The following is a 17,887-nucleotide window of genomic DNA, read 5'->3' as shown; positions in this document are numbered from 1 at the left end:
GTTTTCACCTTAGAAGGCTACAGAAAGATAAGCAACATTACACTAAAGTAAATAGAAGAAAATAAATAATAAAAATTAAATGGAAAACAGGAAACAAAAGAGAAAATCAATATAACTTAGATTCAGTTTTATGAGGAGATTGATAACGTTGATAAACTTTAACCAGGATAACAAAGAAGAAATCAGAGAAGATATAAATTACTGATATCAAAAATAGGGTCATCATTACTCATGTCTGATTCAGCAAACATTAAATAGTTTAATAACAGAATACTATAAACAACTCTACAACCACAGATTTGATAATTTTCATGCAATGAATAAATTCCTTGAAAGATATTAACTACCAAAACTCACATCAAGAGAAATAGATAATCAGACTAAGTCTCTAATTCTTAATGACACTGAATCAACAATTAATAATTTTCTGAAAAAGAAAACACTGTCCCAGGCTATCTCAAAGGTGAATTCTACCAAATACTTAAGGGGAAATGATACTGATTCTATACAAACTCTCCCAGAAAACAGAAGCAGAGATAATACTCCTTAACTCATCCCTTGTGGCCACTATTATCCTAATACCAAAACCAAGTAAAGACACTGCAAAGAATGGAAAATTACAGACCAATAAATTCCTTTAAGATAAATGCAAGAATCTTTTTAAACAAATTAACAAATTGAATCCAATGATAAAAAATTATGCATAATAAACAAATGAGCATTGTAATTGGCATGCAAGGCTAATTCAAAAATTAAAAATCAATGTTCCATCACATGAACATGCTAATAAAACAAGCATATATCAAATTGACACAGAAAGCATTCGGCAAAAATCCCACACCTTTCCATGATAAAAATTTTCAGCTAACTAAGAATAAAGGAGAATGTCCTTAACTTGGTAATGAACTTCTACAAAATGGCTACAGCTACTATCTCACTTAATGGTGTGAAATTGGGTGTTGTCCCTCCAAGACTGGGAACAATGCAAGGATGTTTCCTTTCACCACTCTTATACAGCAGCGTATTAGAAGTCCTAGCTTGTGCAAGAGGACATAAACAGAAAATAAAAGTTATACAGATTGGGAAGGAAAAATAAAACTGTTTTTCACAGATTACTTGTTTACATAAAGAAATCCCAGAGAACTGACTAAAACAAAAAACAAAAAAAAAAAACCCTCTTGGAATTAATAAGTTAGTACAAATCTAACAAAATATATATAGGATATTCATGTAGAAATCAATGCATGTGTATAACAACGTACTATATTTGCAGTAGTATTAAACCTAAAATAACCTAAACACACCAAAAAGAGAAGAGATACATTTTATTGTGTTAATATAACAGATAACTCTACAACAATGAAGATCTATATATACCTGAAATGCATCTCAAAAAGCATAATACAAAGCAAAAGATACAAGACACAAATGGCAAGTACAGTATTAATCCATTTCCATACAGCTCAAAATTTTACAAAATTAATTTTCTATATAGGTTATGAAAGCATTCATAGGAAGTAAAACTTTTAAGAAAACAAAGAAATTACTACGCAGCTTAGATCATGACACATGATAATTGTTGGCTTGAAAAGAAGAATAATAGTACAGATAGAAGCAGAGGACAATGACAATGTTCAGTTCCTTGAACTGAGTGGTAAACTCGAAGTTATTTGGTGGTTTAGTCGCTAAGTTGTGTCTGACTCTTGTGACCTCATGGGCTGTAGCCCACCAGGCTCCTCTGTCTATGGGATTTTACAGGCAAGAATTCCATACACTGTAGTAATTCATTAAAATGTACACATTTTATGAACCTTTCTGCGATTATTAATTGTTGCTATAAAATAAGAACACTTTTTCAGCAAAATACTAAACCATAATGATAATAATCATAACAACAACCAGTCAATGGGAGTAAACAGCAGTGTAGAGGGCAATGATGATCAAAGAAATAGACCAGAAGAATGTAATAAAAAAAAAAAAAATCTGTCTGTAGAAGAGTAAGACACCCCTAGCAAAGGAACGTTATGTAAAGTTATGCCTTAGAAGAAGTTAAGCCAGTTTCTTTCATTAACTGTGAAGCTCAGATATAGTAAAAAGTCTTATCTTGGTCCCTAATCCCTCAGTTTTATCTATCTATTCATTTTTGGCAGCACCTCGAGGCATGTGGGATCAGAACTCCAGAACCCAGTCCCTCTGCAGTGGGAATATGGAGTCTTAACCACTGGACTGCCAGGCAAGTCTGGGCGAATCCTTCAACTTGAAATGAAGAAAGTTATGCTCTTCTAAAATTCTATTTAATTGTGTGATATCTGCTTACTTTCGACTTTAAAAATGTTTTTCCTACTGGTTTCTAGATTCAGATTAAAAATCATATATGTCATAATATGTCCAGTTATTACAGAGATTTTATATTTAAATATGCCAAAATCAAGCTTTCTTGAGAGTGCAGAGAAAAGGTCATGATTCTGGGGCTAGAGGAAATTCTAATAAAGTAAACATAAGAAATCTTCAAGGATTCAAATATGATTCTATTCTTCCCTAAAAAAGGAACCCATCCATTTCCCTAATGGCATTCTAATATTAAGTACAATGTAAATTAGGAAAAAAAGACCATCTTAAAATAAAGACAGAATCAGAAACTGAGTTAAAGATTGATGAGTCCCATTATCATGATCCATTAAAATCTAAAACTATCACAATAGAAACTCCATAATATTCATTATCAAGAAAATGATGAAAAGGAAAATTGTGCTTCCTTAGTTTGTAAAAATTCATATATCTTAAATTGGTACTTACATAAAATGACAGTGCAAAAATCATACACTATGACAAAACATGAAAAAAAAGGAGAGAAAATATAAGAATGGCCATGATCATCATTTGCATTCACAATTATAAGATCTGCAAACCTGTTCAATTAGATAATAGAATTATAAGGAAAATTTTAATATTGCTATCTTACAGATAATTTTAAGAACTACAAACTACTAAAACTAGTACTAACTCAGCAAAGTTGCTTAGAAAGCATAATGATTAAAAAGCAACATTACTATACAGGCACAATCAGCTGAAAATGTAACATTTAAAAGCCTATTAGCAAAAGCACAAAACATCATGAAGAAATAAAAGAGAAATGCAAGACATACAAGGAGAAATTTTAAAAAAACTTTATTATAGGACCGACAAAATATCATTGATAGATATACTAAAAATTTGAAAAAATAAAATATTTCTTCCCAAACTAAAATTATTTGAGCAAATGTGACTTTGGTAAAATTTACATGATTTTTCACCAAATTTCTGTATCCCAAATTGAAACAGAAGGACACAGAGTAAAGAACCAACGTTAGCCAGAGCAAATGTGAGTGAGGAATGAGAGGAATGGATTCATTCATCTTACCACCTAGCAAGACATAAGCAGAATAATTAGAGTACAGCACAGTTTTTGTGTAAAGGTGAATAGAATAATAAATTAAAATAGAAAATCAAGAAATACCTCTACACATATGCGAAAGCTCTGTGTATGGCAGAGTTAGAATTTCAGTTCAATAGAAAAGGATAAATCATTCAATTAAAAAAACAGCATCAGGACAGTTGATTACCAAAATGGAGAAAAAAAAAAAAACCACCTAAAATACAACTCCAAATATAATATAGTTTCCAGACTATCCAAAAATACTTGAAAATACTTTTAAAATACTAAAAGAATACATAGAAAAATATTTTTCTTTCTTCAATATTAGAGAACAATAGCTTAAACAATGCAAAAGAAAAAAAGCATACACATATATATTAAAACCAAAAGAAACAACTGGTAATTCTGCCACATTAAAATGAAAATCCTTTATCTGAGTAATGAGTTCCTATGATAGTCCCTTTACCAGAGCTTGGGGTCCTTTGTGCATATTTTTCTGTAAAAATGATTTGCTTGTTTTTGTCACTGCACTGTTCCTTAAAATTAAAGACTGAAACTTAAATACTTTGCAAAATATATTGATGAAACAACAACAATAAAGTATGCTGGATTATGGCATGCATATTGTGTGTGAAACGTTGCAACAACTACCTCCGTATTACCAGTGTAGGTAAGCACAGAATGCTCACAGAACAAAACTACATAAGACCCAGGAATATTCTCACCCCAAGCCATAAAGTGAAAGTGAAAGTGTTAGTTGCTCAGTCATGTCCAACTCTTCGACTCTTTGTGAATCCATGGACTGTATAGTCCACCAGGCTCCTCTGTCCGTGGGATTCTCCAAGCAAGAATACTGGAGTGGGTTGCAATGCCTTTCTCCAAGGGATCTTCCTGACCCAGGGACTGAACCCAAGTCTCCTACACTGCAGGCAGATTCTTCACCATCTTAGCCACCAAGGAAGCCCCAATATCATAAAAAAGGGTGCTTAATAAGCATCTCTCCAGTACTGTCTGAGGCAATGTAATCTTATCCAGGTCACCACTATTTTACTGGTAGATCCTCTAATGGAAGTGCTATTTTTCCCAGGATGGGAAAGGGTCAAGTTTTCCTGGAGATCTGAAAGCAGTAGGAACAATTTCACAGTTCCCAGTCTCTTTTGACTTTAGGGTGTGTAAACCACTCCTCAGTGGTAATATAATACCAGCTATGCATCCCCCTCTTAAGCCCTTCTGAATGTTAAGGGTCAGATGTAGGCATTGAAGCTTATAACCTGGTTATGACCCCCACCTTGTGAATCTGTATTTCATTTAAGAAGAAAAAATCTTATTCCCATCTCAACCCCTGAACCTAGAATATTAGTCCTTAATGAATATAGTATAGCATTATTAAAGTGAAAACATTAGCCACAGATTCTAGGCAATATATGTGGGATCCAAAAGAATCCATGAACAACTAGGAGGCAAAATATACTTTTAAAAAACTACTATACCCTAATATGGAGAAGGAAATGGCACCCCACTCCAGTACTCTTGCCTGGCAAATCCCATGGACGGAGGAACCTGGTAGGCTGCAGTCCATGGGGTCGCTAAGAGTCGGACACGACTGAGTGACTTCACTTTCACTTTTCACTTTCATGCACTGGAGAAGGAAACTGGCAACCCACTGCAGTGTTCTTGCCTGCAGAATCCCAGGGATGGGGGAGCCTGGTGGGCTGCCGTCTCTGGGGTCGCACAGAGTCAGACACGACTGAAGCGACTTAGCAGCAGTAGCAGCATATCCTAATATAAAGATTAGCAAAGGGTTCCACCAAAAAGAAAATCTGAAAGGCCAATAAGCTCTTGCACAGATTTTCAATCTTACTAATATATCAGATAAAGTCTAGTAAATACAAGGATAAGAAAGCAACCCATAGCAAATATAATATTTCATAATGTCTAAGGAATTTATTTAAAGCCTGAAACATGAAAGTTCAACAATAAAATTTCTGAAATGTTTATGTTATTTTTTAATTAAGACTTTATTTTTTAAGAGCAGTGTAAGGTTCACAGCAAAATTGAGAACATATTTTTCATATAATTACTATTTCCAGCTCCCACACATGTATAAACTTTCCCAATAATAATATCCTCAACTGGAGTGGGACAACTATTAATCATTATGTTAATTAATTTGCTATAATTGATTAATATAAAATTGACACACTGTAATTACTCCAATTACCATTCACTCTTGGTGCTTTACATTCTCTGAGTTTGGACAAATGAATAATGACATGTGTCCATCATTATGGCATCATATAGAGTATTTTCACTGGCCTAAATATCCTCCATGCTCTGTCTATGCACTCCGTACTTCCAAACACATAGCTACCACTCATCTTTTTTACTGTTTCATAAGTTTTGCTGTTTCCAGAACATCATAGAGTGGGAATCATGCGGTATGTAGCTTTTTCAGATTGGCTTCCCTCCTTAGCAATACTCATCTGTCAATTATGAATAAAGCTGCTATACAAATCTGCGGGCAGTTTTGTGTGGGTGTGTGGGTGTGTGTGTGTGTGTACCTAAATTTTCAACTCCTTTGAGTAAACAGAAAAAAAAGCATGATTCCTGACTCCTATGGTAAGAGTAGTTTTGTAAGGAACAAACTCTCTTCCGAAGTGGCTGTACCATCTTGCTTTCCTCCTAGCAATGGACGCGAGTTCCTGATTCTCCACATCCTTGTCAGCATTCAGTGTTGTCAGTGCTCCAGATATGGAGTTCTGTAATAGGTGTGAAGTAGCACATCACTGTTGCTCTAATGTGCATTTTCCTTATGACTCATGATATGCAACATTTTTCACTTTTTTTTTTTTTTTTTTTGCTGTCTGTGTAGCTTCTTTGCTGAGGTGCCTGTTAAGGTTTCTGGCTCATTTTCTAAACCAGTTGTGCTTTCAGTGTTGGAGTTTTAAGAGTTCTTTATGCATTCTGAATAACAGTCTTTTATCAGATGTGTCTCTTGAAAATATTTTCTCCCACTCTGCAGCCCATCTTCTCATTCTCTTGACAAGTATCTTTCAAAGAGGAGAAGTTTTTATTTTTAAAGAAGTCCAGCTTATCAATTATTTTATTTGTGATTGTTTCTTAGGCATTGTATATGAAAAAGTATCACCATACCCAATGTTATCCAGGTTTTCTCCTATGTTATCTTATAGGATTTTATAACATTGTATGTTATACTTAGGTCTCTGATCCATTTTGAGTTAACTTTTGTGAAGCTTGTAAGTCTGTGTCTAGATTCATTTTTTACTTGTGTATGAACAGCTGTTCCAGCACCATTTGTTGAAAAGACTCTGTTTGCTCCATTGTATTGCTTTTACTCCTTCGTCAAAGAGCAGTTGACTGTACTTATGGGGCTCTACTTCTGGCCTTTCTATTCTTTCCAGTACACGGATCTGTTTGACCATTCTTTCACTAACACGACACTTTCATAATCACTGTAGCTTTACAGTAAAGGCTTCCCAGGTGACGCAGTAGTAAAAAGAATCCACTTGCCAATGCAGGCAATGCAAGCGATGCAAGTTCAACCCCTGGGTTGGGAAGATCCCCTAGGGTAGGAAATGGCTACCCACTCTAGCATTCTTGCTTGGAAAATTCCATGGTTAGAGAAGCCTGCAGGGCTACCGTCCATGGGGTTCAAAAAGTCAGACACAATTGAGAACAGCATAGTCTTAATAGTAAAACTTGAAATTGGGTATCATTGGTCCTTTAACCTTGTTTTTCTTCAATATTGTGTTGGTTATTCTAGGTCTTTTTTATCTCAATGTAAATGTTAGGATCAGTTTATGAAGAGCCATGAAATTAGTTTTGGGATTTTGATTGGAATTGCATTGAATCTATAGATCAAGCTGGCAAGTAATGACATCCTGACAATATTGAGTCCTCCGGTCAACGAACATGGAATATCTACTTTTATAACTGTATGTTTATATTATTTTTATATCTAACTTGCATGAGACCCTTTTACATGCTCCAGAATTTATAATATTTGGATCACTTAAAGGATTAAATTACATATTTGGATTTGAGATAAAATATAATTTGTATAATTTTAATCAAAGATTTTGATGTTTATTCTTATTTTTGAGTTTTAGTAAACTTCTATTTATTCAGAATGATCATGGGTTGCTGGTTAATTTATATTCCAGTGAAGTAAAATTTCTCTATGTCCTAAGCAGAGACTACTAATTTGCAAGGAATTGCAGCATATCAAAACACACCTAACACTGAAAAAGAGAAACACAATATGCATATATAAGTTACCATTTCTCATACAGATTTCTCAAGCCTTGGAATTGCCATTCTTATGATTTTAATGTATTTGATCTGTGTATTTTTAAAGTAAATCCCTGATATTTGCTGTTTCTGATACGAGTACCATGCGTAAAAGTGCCTTGTAAAATGCATAAATAAGTGGCCTTTTGGTTTATTTGAAGTAGATTAAATAAGAGTTTCTCATGTAGTAGTACATCTTATAGAGTTACTGCTTTCTGGACTTATTTCTGAAGGTGTCTCAAGAAATATCCTGAGAAACAAAAGCATAAAAAACTCTATTTGAGCAAAGCACTTGCCTGAGTCTAGAGCAGAGGTATCATATCTGAGATTTAAAATACATGAGAGCTAAATATTACTTGTTCACATGGATATCATGTGGCAAAAATAAATGATAAAGATACTAACAAGAATGGGTAAGGATGTTAGATATATGATTGCTAGATTATTACTGGATATTTTCTTCAATATCTTTCTTATTTATCATCTTTTCATAACAGAGTAGTATAGATCTCTTTTTATAAAAACCCTTGGTACAACTGAATGTGGAATCACATAGATTCTGTCCCCAAGCATTAGAAATCAGGAATACTACTATGAAACTACCAATAAAAAATAGCAAAGTATTGCTAAAGAGGTTTAAAGAATTTCTCTGTATTTTTAATAAAAGCTACTTGTATGTTATGATGAATATAGGACAAACCCAAGTGATTCAGATACTGGATGTATGCCAGGCTCACTATTATGTGACTCATTCCTGGATACCAGTTTCCAGAATGAGGATATTTACATATAACTGCATCAAGAAAATCCATGAATAATATAGGTCCACTCTCATTATCACTCTAATTGCTACATATAGAGTCATTCTTTAAGTAAATCTGATCTAAAATTTTGAGATTCTACCATTTCACTTCAAGATGCATATAATAAATAAGAAAAGTACTTCAAAATACAATCCTAATAAAATGAAAACATTTTGTTAAATTATATATAAAATGTTTTGTCTGTATTTCTGTTTCAGTCCTCTTTCTTAAGTAGAGAATTCTTATTACGGAAAAGTGTATCTTTCTATCTCTTTATAAATAATGGGTGCATATTTTCAATTGAAAATTATTTCTGAGTTAGAATCAGTGTTAGTAGGTTTTGAAATAGTCTAAGAGGCACTCATTTGCCTGTAATGGAATACTATCTTCAAGACATAAATAAGTAAGCAGGTATTAGAAAGTTATTTGTTTTCTAGATATTAAACAGTGTGTTAAGGCTTCAGGATTTAGCACAGTAATCCATATTTGCATGCAAGTGATCACAAAGAAAGCCAGATTCTTATTACGGATTTAGAACTGTCTGATTCTAACAGGAGTAGTCACCTTAAAACAAAAGTTGCTTTTACCTCAGCACCAAAGTTTTCACCTCAGTTGCTAAAACTTATTTGCCTGATCTTTCACCACCACATACACACACAGAAAATGTGTTTTTATGTCAAGTAAGTTATACCTTGAATATTCCTAACAGCCCGTTAATTAATAAGACAAACGACCATGCTGCAAGGTCACAGTTGTCATTCATACAGCTTCACATATGTAAACAGGGGTGATGTAAGGTTATCATTTAGAGGAACCCAATTGAAAAGCAGAGACATTACTTTGCCAACAAAGGTCCGTCTAGTCAAGGCTATGGTTTTTCCAGTGGTCATGTATGGATGTGAGAGATGAACTGTGAAGAAAGCTGAGTGCCGAAGAATTGATGCTTTTGAACTATGGTGTTGGAGAAGACTCTTGAGAGTTCCCTGGACTGCAGGGAGGTCCAACCAGTCCATCCTAAAAGAGATCAGTCCTGGGTGTTCATTGGAAGGACTGATGCTAAAGCTGAAACTTCAATACTTTGGCCAGCTCACGCGAAGAGTTGACTCACTGGAAAAGACTCTGATGCTGGGAGGGATTGGAAGCAGAAGGAGAAGGGGACAACAGAGGATGAGATGGCTGGATGGCATCACTGACTCGATGGACATGAGTCTGAGTAAACTCCGGGAGTTGGTGATGGACAGGGAGGCCTGGCGTGCTGCGATTCATTGGGTCGCAAAGAGTCGGACACGACTGAGCGACTGAACTGAACTGAACTGATACATTACCTCCTGCTTGTCTGCATTCCCAGTGGTGTGCCTTATTTATTTCCTCTCGGTGATAAAATACCTTCAGCTCCATTGGTGTTCTTAAACATTCTATTAACAGATATCAAATACCTTTGTGTCAAAAACATATCATCCAAGTTAAATGTACAAAGTTAGCAGCTTTCAAAATCAAGTCTCTAGATTTTCTTATATTACTAATATTTTCAGCTAGTAATGATATGTCTCTAAGGTCTCTGATTTTTACACATCTTTCCATGTAGTTCTGAGTATATACTTTAATATTTCCTCCCTTCATGTTATGTCATTAGCAGCATTAAGTTGCTGTTTATGATCAATAGAGCATATCATTTTCTCCCAGTCTGTGAGTTTCTTCATGGTAAAATGAATTTTTTCTAACAGAAGCCTTTGTACTGCCAATTTTTCCCCTTTCAGTAAAGCCTCCCACACACTACTTAATATTGATGGAGAGATGCCTGGGTATACCCAGAGAATTCCAAATCTGACATATGTTAAAATACTCCTAGTGCATAGCATAGTGATTCAAAAGAGGTGAACTGCATAGCCAGTGGAACAGGGTGCTCATCACAATAAACCGTATAAGGTTGGGTCCATATAAACTGGATGTTTTCCATTGGGTTTCTTAGCCAATGCTTTGCAATTAAGATTGCTGCCATGCATCTAATGTGGGTTGCCAGAAGTACTCTTCACATGACACATCAATTCTTCTGGCCCTAAATGTAAAGTAATCATTATCTCCTAAAGCAAAGCATTTCTTCAGACCTCTTCCCAGGACTCTTCACAGTAAGAGCTATAGTATTAGCAACCCACAGGGCCAACAGTAACAGTAGACAGAGCAGAGGCATTTCTACATCAAATACTGCCAGCTAAGACATTTTTAATTTTGGTGTCAGTACTTAAGGGCTTTAGGGAGAACCATGCATTCTCTCACTTGCTTCTGGAATTTTTATCTAAATGAGACAATGCATCAGCACATTAACAACAGTCCAAGGCTGAAACCTATCTCTGAGGCCCAGACAAACTCTACCTCTAACAAGAATTATACTGACATAATCTCAGATACAGGTAAGTTCTTTTTCCCCTGAACATCTGTGTAGCTTTCCTTCACTGTTTATCTTTTACTAGTTCTTTCTGTATTGTAGACTTCCCTGGTGGCTCAGACGGTAAAGCGTCTGCCTACAGTGTGGGAGACCTGGGTTCGATCCCTGGGTCAGGAATATCCTCTGGAGAAGGAAATGGCAACCCACTCCAGTACTCTTGCCTGGAAAATCCCATGGATGGAGAAGCGTAGTATGCTACAGTCCATGGGGTCGCAGAGTCGGACAAGACTGAGCGACTTTATTTCACTTCTTCTGCATTGTAATGCCCTTACTTCTCTTGAAAGAAAGTGAAAGTCTCTCAGTCATGTCCAACTCTTTGCAACAGTCCATGGAATCCTCCAGGCCAGAACACTGGAGTGGGTGTGTGTGAGTGTGAGTGTGAAAGTCGCTCAGTCGTGTCCAACTCTTTGCGACCCCATGGACTAAAGAGTTCATGGAATTCTCTAGGCCAGAATACTGGGGTGGGTAGACTTTCCTTTCTCTAGGGGATCTTCCCAACCCAGGGATCAAACCCAGGTCTCCTGCATTGTAGGCAAATTCTTTATCATCTTCTCCTACTGAGCTACAATTATTTTTAGACCAAAATTTTAGTTAGATTCATTTGTATCTGCTTCATAATAGCAAGGATGGGTCTTGATCTGCCATGGATCACAAAACAAGACCCTGAAGAATGATGCTGAGCTCAGAAGGGAGGTAGGGCAGCAGTATAAGGGCACAGGAAAAGCAGCCACCCACTGTGAATGGTGAGCCTGAAATAAAAGGGGGTCATGCTCTGAAAAGAGGTAAATGCAAAAACAAATTAAGAGATCTAATAGCTGATGTTAATACTTAAAAATTTTGTTCTAGTTGATGTCATCAGAACCTTTATTTTCTACAATAAAAGCAAAATAATGTTCATGTTTTACATGATAGACGCTTCCTATGCCTTGGACTTAACACTCATATTTAAACATTTGAACATTCATATTTAACATATACCATTGTCAGTATAGATGTAAACACATTTAGGCCACTACTTGCAAAGCTATTAGTTCTAGAAATAAAAGGCCTAGCTCTTGTCAGAAAATCAGAGTTTTAGGAATTTTGTAACAAAGTCATGAAAGTCATTAGGAAAACTATCTCTGTAAGTCACTGAAGAAAGGCAAACAACAAAATAAAAACAACAAAAAGACCCAAGTTGACAGAAAGGCAAAATATAAGCACGAATTTTTCAGTAACATTTCCTGTCTGTGGCAATTTCCTCTGATACCCTAGTGATTATTACAGATCTCAGAGACTTTTTCTCTCTTAAAACACACACACACACACACACAGGTGTGGGGAGGGAGGGGCTCTATGCCTGTTTTCACAGTGCCTAAAAAAAAAAAAAAAAAAAAAAGGAGACACAATATTGAGCAAAATGGACATGGACTGTGACTTTACAGGGCTTTCATCCTGGAGGAGAAGTCAGTTTTAGTCAAGAGATGTCAATGAGACATGATGTCAATGAATTAGTTATACAGTGCTGAGAGACCCTAAAATACAAGGGGATGATCTTGTCATGTGGAGCAAGAAAGGGTTCCTTCAGGAAGCAAATACTGTGTTGAGAAATTAGGCAAAAAGGAGATGGGAGTGGTTATCCCACTTACAGAGAATCAACCATGTGCAGAGATCTCAGTGGAGGTCACATGACAGGGAAGAAGCCCTGAAAGGCATGTGGGATGCAGAGGAGGAAAGGAGCATCATGTGGGTTGAGTTGGAGGCATTTAGAAAAAGTGTTCACCCATGGGAGTGTTGTAACCCATGATAAAACTTGGTCTGCGTTCTAAGGGGAATGGTCTTTAGAGAGGTGTGTCATCTCAATTTTCTATTTTGTAAAGCTCTATTTGCTACATATGGAGACAGAATAACTGCATTAGTGCAAGTGAGCAGATAATTCAGGAGGCCTCTGGAGTAGCCCAGGGGAGAAATTATGGTAAGACCAGGGTCTTACCAGGGTCTCTCCATGGTCCCAAATGGAGAAAAGCAGATGAATTTAAGAAATATTTTGGTAGGTAAATATGACCAGATTAGGTGGCAGAATTGTGGAACACAAGAGTGAGGAGACAGATGATTCTTATTTTGCTCCAGGTACAAGATGATGTCATTTACTGAGCTCAAGTCTATCAAAAACGCATGCTTGTAGAGACGATCAAGAGCTTAGTTTGTGACATGTTACATTAAGGCACTTAGGTGATTAGACATATCAACTGGGAAATGACTGGCACTAAGTAAATAAATAAATGAAAGTCAATATAAAGCTTTTTATTCTCCCTTCTTTTTATACTGAGCACTGTATGATGTACCGCTCTGCTCCACCTTTCAGGATTATCGAACCTAATTCACGTATTACTTCAGTGTGTCACTTTGTCCTATTAATAAGCCTAATTCTCTATGTTTTTGTGGCTCAAGCATCTGGAATTACTTCAAGTATCAATGATTTCAATGATTTAGCCATACATATATGGGTAAAGATATATGTATATATGTGAAGTTAAAAAAAAAGTAAACACTGATTGAGAGCATATTCAAATTTTTAAAGCTACCTCATATTTATATTACATATTTAATGTCATTAAGGTTACCTCTGTAGAAGGAAATGGCAACCCACTCCAGTATTTTTGCCTGGAGAATCCCACGGACAGAGGAACCTGGCGGGCTGCAGTCCATGGGGGCGCACAGAGTCCGACACGACTGAAGTGAGGTAGCACAGCACAAGGCTACCTTACTCTTTAGAAGGCATACTAGCCTTGTAACTATCATTGCTGCTATGAGTATATTAAATTATGTTTAGGAAATCAGTCCTGAATATTCATTGGAAGGACTAATGCTGAAGCTGAAACTCCAGTACTTTGGCCACCTGATGTGAAGAACTGACTCACTGGAAAAGACCCTAATGCTGGGAAAGATTGAAGGTGGGAAGAGAAAGGATGACAGAGGATGAGATGGTTGGATGGCATCACTGACATGATGGACGTGAGTTTGAGTAGGCTCTGGGAGTTGGTGATGGACAAGAAAGCATGGCGTGCTTGGCATCCATGGGGTCACAAAGAGTCAGACACGACTGAGCGACTGAACTGAACTGAGCTGATATATTTACACAGGCATGTACATCTCCTCTTCAGACACTATTCTTTATTCTTTCGATTTATCTGTGCTTTAGCTAAAAAAGAGCAGTAGAAACTGATAAAAGTATTCTCTTCTGATCAAAACTAATTGAAAAGGCCACAGTGAGAAAATAACCATCATAATACCACTACCTCAACTGACCTGCACTAATCACACACAGGCCTTCCATTATCTCATTCTTTTACTACTTCTCCATTCATTACTTCCACTAAGAAAGTTCCCAGTATCCCATTTAGTTTTTTAAAGGGATTTTAATGGATGTGCTATGAATTTTCAATGAGCTATTTGAAATTTGAGGAACCTAATTAGGAATGTATTTACTTTCTCTTTTTTAAGTGCGATTAATTCCATGCAAGACTTTTAGCCTAATGTTACTCCAAAGGAAAAAATAAAATGGAAAAGGAGGTTCTACTTTTACAGACTAATGGACTGGCAATTAAAAAAATTGAATTAAACATTAACTCAGAAGAGTCATTTTCAATATATAAATTATTTCTGTTTAGCCTTCTATTGCCAGGTTAATTAAGTAAATCCCTTTGGCCTTGATTATAGCCATTAGTAAATGAAAATGTAGTTGAATTCACTAAGTCTTGTGATTTACACTAGGGAATCTACATCAGTAAATACATTTCCTTGGCTAACAGCTTTCATAAAGTCTGATGTTTATTTAGAAAACGTCAACCTTATCCGTGAAAAACAAAAATCAATTAATTATAAAATTCATTGTTTGGGCGGGTAAACTCTCTGCAGCTTCTTGTGGGGTTGCCTTTGAGAAACAAACTCCAGATAGTCCACATCTAAAAAACTGTGTCCAATCACCTCAGGCTCAGAGAATATCCTCAACTTCTTTAAGAAAAGAAAAAGGTGGAAAATTTAGAATGTCTTCCTCAAGTTGTTTTATTAAAAAAAAAAAAGCTTAAGGACAAAACCCATGAAAGCAATTCTTAAGATAAATGAATAAATCATGTACATAAAGAGCACAAAATAATAAAATATACATAGAAAAAAAAAACCTACACTAAAATAATGATTTGTAATCTATCTTCTGTATATTCAGATTCATCAATTTATGCTACAGTTAGAGTTATAATGAATTAACCTCAACATAACCCAATACATTCTTCTGTTTATGTCTTAAAAGTAGTCCTTGTATATTACTTTCAGTACACTAGCAACTGTCAGGCAGGCCGGACGGCTCAGTGAGGTGCATAGCACCAGGGACCTGAGTCATGTTTCCTGTTAGCTGGGAAAAAAACAGCATTCCTTGACCAAATTAGGAAGACTTCCCGTACACACCAACCAGAAAGAGACAGGACATGCGCTCATCCTACCTAGCCAATCATGTAACACCAGCTACTCCTGTAACTGAGACAAAGAACTGCCTGTATATAAGCCGCCATACTCCTTTGTTCGGGGCTCTCGTCAGATTCTGCCGTGTCGGATGAGACTTGAGCCCTAGCGCACTAGAAATAAAATTCCCTTCTTGCCTTTGCATTACTGTGGTGGACTTGTTCGCTCTCTCGGTCGGTTCGGAGATATGGGCTTGGTGCATAACAGCAACGATATACTGACGGCCTGTTTTAAATCTTATACAAGGGTAACACTATGATTCAGAAATAAATTCTTACCAGTCTCTATATTCTCTAAGGACACAGACCTGTCTGTTGCTGGCATACTAAACTGTAATACGTTGCAAAATAAAAGTAAGGTTATTAAGTATCTCCTACTCATTCCCTTCAAGGAAATTTCAATTGCCAAGCACCAAATTACTATCTAGGCTACATCAAATTTTGCTATCTGTAAAAATATACCAATAATAATTTTCTCTATGGTCACAATGTGATACAAATATATCATGAACAGCAGCAAGAGGCACTTAAATCAAGAGTTTTGGAGAAGTAAAAAAGAAATATTCTAAATTTAAACCAAATAAACTAGGAAAATGGCAAAAAGATAGAATCTAACATATGGACCAGGAAAGTTTAAAGTTCAAAATAAACTGTCTTTACTATCAAACACTGTGAATATAAATAATCGTGTAATTAATGTATTTACCTGATTTATCCAGCAACTAGAAAGAAGAGAGATAAACACATAGTTGGGAATTTGGTTTTGGGTGGTATACACAATATATTATGCTATATAATTTGCAAACTCTTCATGTCCCTCTTTTCCCTTTAACTTCCTACATAGGATTTCCCTTGTCCTTAGTTTTTCTGAATGCATATGTACAGGCTGCCATAACTCTCCTTCAGTGACACAGAGAACATGTCACTCAGTAAATCGACCAATCAAGAAAAGTACTATTTCTAGCACCAGTCCCTGACCTTCTATGAAGCGACAGGGATCACAGACCTGGAAGGAGTACTAGAGTTTCAAGAATCAAAAAACCAGGGATTTTATTCCATCTTCATAACTCATCAGCTAAGGAACTTTGATAAGATACTTGGTCATTATGAATCTATTTATTCATGTGCAACCATTGTTATGCTAATCTCTCCCACATCTATGCCTCAAGACTGCAAATACAATTTGTGATAACACAAGTGAAATCTCAAAAAAAATTTTGAATATTCCATAAAAGTATAGGTTAGCAACATCAATGTGGTAGAAGTTGTATCTCCAAAAAGACAAGACTCAAAAAATAAAAGAAATATTCAGCGATGAATAATATTGGCTTTTAATTTGTATATTAATTAGCAAGATTTCTAGTTAGCCTCACCTAAAGTGTTTTTAAACTCACTGGCAATGACCAAACTGAATACGTTCAACTTACTTCTGGAGCCTGAAGAGTTCCTCACTGCAGAGAAGGAGTCAGCACTCTGCCTGGCTGCTGCAGAAGACGGACAGGGTGAAAGCATCTCCAAAGTTGATTTTGAGGATGGCGACAGAAGTAAGGGTGCTCAGCTACTACATATCTTCCCAAACACCTGGCAGAATGGTTACAGGGACTCTTCAGAGGAGACAAGAACAACAACAACAAAAAAGCATATCAAAATATGCTAAAGATGTATCTTTGAAAAATATGGTTGCTGTTAACTGTGTGATCATTTTCAATCTCTATCAGGAATATCACTAAATGGAACTTAAATATTCATAGATTTGCATAATAAGGCTTTCAATAAAATCTGTAATATGCTCTGATTCTAATAAATATGTCAGTAGTCTGCTTTTCACTTTGGGAAGTTTTCTTATCTCATAATTGAAAATAGTTTAAACAGATGAACATCAAAGTTCAATTTTCTTTATATTTCAGTGAATTCAACTTGAAGGCTATTGTTAAATACTAATCATCCCTACTAAGTACCAGAAACCCTACAATGGAGATACAGCAATGAATGAATGAATCTCATTAGTCTTGCCCTTATGGAGTTAAACAGGGCTTCCCTTGTAGATCAGCTGGTAAAGAATCCACCTGCAATACAGGAGACCCTGGTTCAATTCCTGGGTCGGGAAGATCTGCTGGAGAAGGGATAGGCTACCCACTTCAGTATTCTCAGGCTTCCCTGGTGGTTCAGCTAGTAAAGAATCTGCCTGCAATGCAGGAGATCTGGGTTGGGAAGATCCCCTAGAGAAGGGAACGGCTACCCACTCCAGTATTCTGGCCTGGAGAATTCCATGGATTGTATAGCCCATAGGGTCACAAAGAGTTGGACATGACTGAGTGACTTTCAGGAAAGGCGGTGGTGAGAAGATACCCCTCATCCAAGGAAAGGAGCAGCAGCTGTGCTTTGCTGGAGCAGCCGTGAAGAGATATCCCCACGTCCA

At 36.2% G+C, this 17,887-nt stretch overlaps 1 protein-coding gene across 5 annotated transcripts in view; it reads right to left on the bottom strand.

The window, feature by feature from the left end:
• LRFN5 (leucine rich repeat and fibronectin type III domain containing 5) overlaps positions 1 to 17,887 on the bottom strand; it is a 313,214-nt gene that overhangs the window by 136,882 nt on the left and 158,445 nt on the right. For 4 of the 5 annotated variants that reach the window (XM_027957296.3, XM_027957297.3, XM_060401453.1 and 1 more), the window contains exon 2: positions 16,896 to 17,072. The exons of the other annotated variant lie outside the window; for it this stretch is intronic. The gene's annotated coding sequence lies outside the window, so the exon portion shown is untranslated. The remainder of the gene's footprint in view (positions 1 to 16,895; positions 17,073 to 17,887) is intronic. 5 annotated transcript variants of the gene reach the window in all.

Source organism: Ovis aries, chromosome 18 (assembly GCF_016772045.2).
Source record: "Ovis aries strain OAR_USU_Benz2616 breed Rambouillet chromosome 18, ARS-UI_Ramb_v3.0, whole genome shotgun sequence".
In the NCBI taxonomy this organism is placed as follows: Eukaryota; Metazoa; Chordata; class Mammalia; order Artiodactyla; family Bovidae; genus Ovis; species Ovis aries.
This window is presented reverse-complemented; position numbering and strand designations above follow the sequence as displayed.